Below are 4,548 nucleotides of genomic sequence, written 5' to 3'. Positions count from 1 at the left end.
ATGGGATAAGGCCATTACTGGGCAAAGAATCTGGAGGTAACGTGTAATGAAAATAAATAGGACAAATATTTCCATGGACTGAATGCTCTAGTCCTGCAGTATACATGCCCCTGATGCACAACAGATATACCCACAGGAAGAAGCTAATGACAACCAAGGTAACATACTTATTGGAAAATACAGTCATCGCTGCCATCTTCTGAATGGAATATTGTATGCTCTTAAATGTTTGTATAAGTCGCCCTCTAGTGTTGGTAGAACAATGGGAGATTCTTTAATTAAAGGGCTTTGTCTTGTTCTTGCAACAAAGTAGTATGGTGCACATAAAAGAAATTGTGTTGTTGACAGCTATGAAGTCCTGTGGTCTCAGACCCATTGCTTCAAATGCCTTTGTAGATGGAATCTTCCACCAATTTTACTGTTTAAGACTTTCAGTCTTCCTTTGCCCAAATTCAAAATTAAAGGCTTATTCCAAAAGCTCTTGACATTGGTTTGCTCTGCAATTCTGACATGTTAAACCCAATGGCTTTGACCAAAATCTTCCCCCCTTATTCTTTTGCTTGGTGTATTGTGAACTGGTTGCCTGGATGCCTTCACTCCAGGCTTCTGCATGTCAGTGATGTTGGTAAACTAGCGTGTGTGCATGTATGCAAGCACACTCCTATATGATTCATGAAGTGCTTTGAACAATCCTGTGGAAGTACATGGTGGGATGGAACTTCCTGTAGTAGCTCTTCCCAGACTCTTTTCCTGAATTATTTAATCAAGCAAATGGAATTTACCCTTCCTTGTAATAAATAAATCCACTAGCCAGCAAGAAAATTTGGGCAGCCAGGGCTTGCTGTGGAAGGTCTTGTGCCTTCCCACCAGATCAGGGCGTCCTCATCTCTCTAACCGTAGTGAGACACAACTCTGAGCTACCAATGTTTCCAGGACCCACTTTAAGGGGCTTGCCCAAACATTGAAATGACAATATAAAAATCACTGCTGTTTTAGTCTCCATTATCTTTCTGCTGGCTTCTTGGTTCTTGGGGGAAGAGAGTTTTGATAAAGGATGTCACTAGTGTCCTACCCCCACTGCTGAATAAGGTTAATATTAGCCAGGTGATCTGGCTATTTATATATATGAAATAGTATGGTTTATTATAACACTTTTCCTCCCCTGAGAATGCACATGCTGGGAATTACTCCCCCATTGTCTTATCTCCTTATAGCATCACTAACAAGTTAGACAGTACAGTTGCTAATAAATGGCTTCATTTCACTAGCAGAAGAAAGGACCTAAAACAACTTGAGCAGTGGTGTGCACATGTAATTTGTATGTAATCAAAACATACATTTGGGGCTGTGCAAAGTTATCAGAAAACCTGTCAGAACTTAAAAAATTATGAGACATGCCTTGAATAGAAATAATTGTTTTTGCTTTTCATAATGTCTAGAATGCCTGTTCCCAAAACATATTTCACATCTTTATGGTGCTCACATGCTCTGGTACTTCCAAAGTCAGCACATGTTCTGTTCTGCTTTTTCTTTATTAGGTCATTTTTTCCTTTCACTTCATCGTATCAAGTTATTTTTATTCACCTCCTGAAAAACCACCAAGACAGCAGAAACAGAAGGTGAATCACATGAAGTGATATGTATCCCATGAGGAAAAAATATATAACAGGTTGAACTGAGAAACAAGATACTTGGCAAAAGTGTGTTTGAAGAGAAATTTTCCTTAAATCCTCAAAGCACAACTTTCCATACAGTCCAATATAAGGCCTTCCACATTTGCCACACTGGCCTTTTCCTTTATTCTTTTCTGCCTTTTTCCTTGTATTGTAACACAGTAACCCGGGCTCTGCTGTTACCTCCTTCTATGGCTGCAGTTTCCTTGTTGCAAGAGGGTACATACATACATTCACACTATTTGATCAATAATCGTGATTTAGTTTAAGCTGTGTGATCATAGATCAGGTCCTGCTTGTGCAGATGTTCATTAGTGCTGGGAGTTATGCTAGAAGTGCAGCCTAAATTGGGCTGGATAGAGGGGTAGGTTGGATCAAGGGGCTAGTGGATTCACAATGGGTCTGCAGGATTGGAGGGAATGGCAGATCTTCACGTTGTTGGTGGGTCCATGGCTGGGGGGTTATCCATCTGGGGGTAGAAGGGCTGCAGGGGGGGAAGCTAAAATAACCCAGTTAGGGCAGAGGGTGGGGGGTAGGAAGAATGCAGACTCAGGGCTGGGGAGAGCATCTAGGCTTTCCCAGCCCCAGGACTGTGGTCTGAACATGTATAGATGTCTGTTAGACTCAGCTAACCTGTTCCCAATCTAACTTAATTCACCTCCTCAGGAGAACTAAATTTGCCCAGTCTAACCTCCCCATACTTCTATAAAAATTGGCACTTAGATAGACCTAATTATGTCTACATGTACCTGATGGAAGATTTCTTGCAGTCCGTGTGTGTAATTCACTGGGCTTTAGATAAAGCCCTTCACCACTTGAGGTCGGCACCTATGTTGTAAGGGTGGTTGTTTTATATTTCACTCTCATTAGTTAAAACACAAAAGAGCCCTTGGAGAGGGGTCTGGAACCCCCATCACACCAACCCAGATTAGGGCAAAAATTGCTCAGCTACAGGGGCATGCTCCTTCTTGTATCTTGTCTCTTTTATGGTCTAATGTATCTTTAATTATACCAAAGAAAGTGAAGTGGCTTCAACAGAAGGGTTTGAAAGTATCCCTCCCTCTCCATTTTCCATGGCCACTGTTCTGGCACGTGGAAGGTTTGAATACTCTCAGGATGAGGAGAATTAAAGCTGGGCCACACAAGCCCTTTAAAAGTGTTCTTACCACTGAGTATGGAGGACACTCCTGTGCAGGGCCTGATGCTCTGGACATGTTTTCTGAATACCTGTTGGATTTAGCTCTTTATTACATGTGTGCTTGCAGCAGCTCAAATAGAAGTGGTGCAAATTTGAGCTGGGGCTTTTTGTCTCAGCTCACACGCTCGGACATGCACTTTGTTGTGGAGCAAATAGTGCCACTTGGGGCAAAATAACCCTGCCTGGCTCCTCCTGGATCTGCAGCCAGGGGGAGCTAGAGTCCCCAGTGGTATAAAAACCTGCCCTGTCCTGGCCCCATCCATACAAAACCCACCCTGGCAAGCAACTCAGTGCTATTCACTCTTCCGGGGCCCAGTCAATTGATATCTGGGGATGCTACCGCTTGTGCCAACTGGACTGCTGCAGCAGCATCCCAAATCCATATTTAAAAATACCCCAAAATCCATGTTCTTCCACAGTTAAAACAAAAAAAACTACTCTATACACTTACCCATACACACCCACCCCTATACAGAGACAGAGAGAGAGACAGCAACCAGTTGGGCAATGCTTTATTGGTATATTTACAATGTTAAAACAATGTGCAAGCCTACCAGTGTCTGTATCATCGTGCAAAAATAAATTTTAAATACCTGTATGTGTTGATCTGTGCTTTTGGTTTTCTTCATACATGATGGGTGTGTGATGGGGGATGTGGTATCTGTAGAGAAGGGGTGATAAGGGGTGTGGGGGAAGGTGGGTGGGTGGATGTGGAGGGATGTGGGTTGGTCTGTCGGTAGGAGTGGGGCAATTGCTGGAAGGACTGTGGGTGTGGGGGGCATTGTGGGGGGACTGCTCAGGAGGGGTGGGTCTCCTGGCTCCTGCAGGGTGCAGCCCCCCAGCACATGGAATCCCCCCCCACCAGGGTCCCAGGTCCCCCCTGGAGGGCCACAGCCCCTGTCCCCCACAGGGCCCCAGCCCCCCTGCCCAGGGTCTCAGGCACCCTGGAGGGCACCTCACCCAGGGTCCCAGCTCCACCCTGAAGGGCCCCAGCCCCCCACCCAGGGTCCGTAAGTAACCTTTAACAGCAGCAGTGGAGGGACCATGCACTGAGCCTAGGCAGGTCCTGCTGGATCTGGGGCTGCTACTGCCACCCAGCCAGGCTGGTCTCATGGCAGCAGGACCTGGTGCAGCATGTGGGAACCATGTGCCAGGCCCAGCCAGGTCCTGGGGCCCCTCTGCAGCCCAGCCAGTCTGGGCCTATGGTGACAGGACCCGGTGCAGCATGCAAGGACCATTTGCCAGGCCCAGCCGGGTCCTGGGACCCCTCTGCTGCCTGGCTGGGCTGGACCCATGGTGATAAGACATGGCATGGTGCATGGTCCCCACGTGTGGGGCCCAGCTGGGTCCTGCTGCCCTTGGGACTGCTCTGCCGGGTGGCAGGTGGGATGCCCCCGGGGCTGCAGAAGGTGAGGACCATGCCAGGCCAGGCAGCATCAGCAGCGCATGGCTCGTGTTGCCTGGCCCAGCCCAGCATGTAGAGACTGCGTGGAGCCGAGCTGGGTCCTGCCAGCCCTGGGGCTGCTTGTGCCTGGCCCGGCCTGGGCCATCAGGACCTGGCTCAGCTCCACACAGTCCCTGTGTGCCGGGCCGGGTCCTGCCACTATAGGAAGGGCCCAGCCCGGTGGCAGGACCTAGTGTGACACGCAGGGACCACGTGCCGTGCTGGGTCTTGTG

The sequence above is a fragment of the Crocodylus porosus genome, unplaced genomic scaffold, assembly GCF_001723895.1.
Source record: "Crocodylus porosus isolate Cpor-Errol unplaced genomic scaffold, CroPor_comp1, whole genome shotgun sequence".
Lineage (NCBI taxonomy): Eukaryota > Metazoa > Chordata > Crocodylia > Crocodylidae > Crocodylus > Crocodylus porosus.
The sequence above is the reverse complement of the archived record's forward strand: the minus strand, read 5'-3'. Positions refer to the sequence as shown.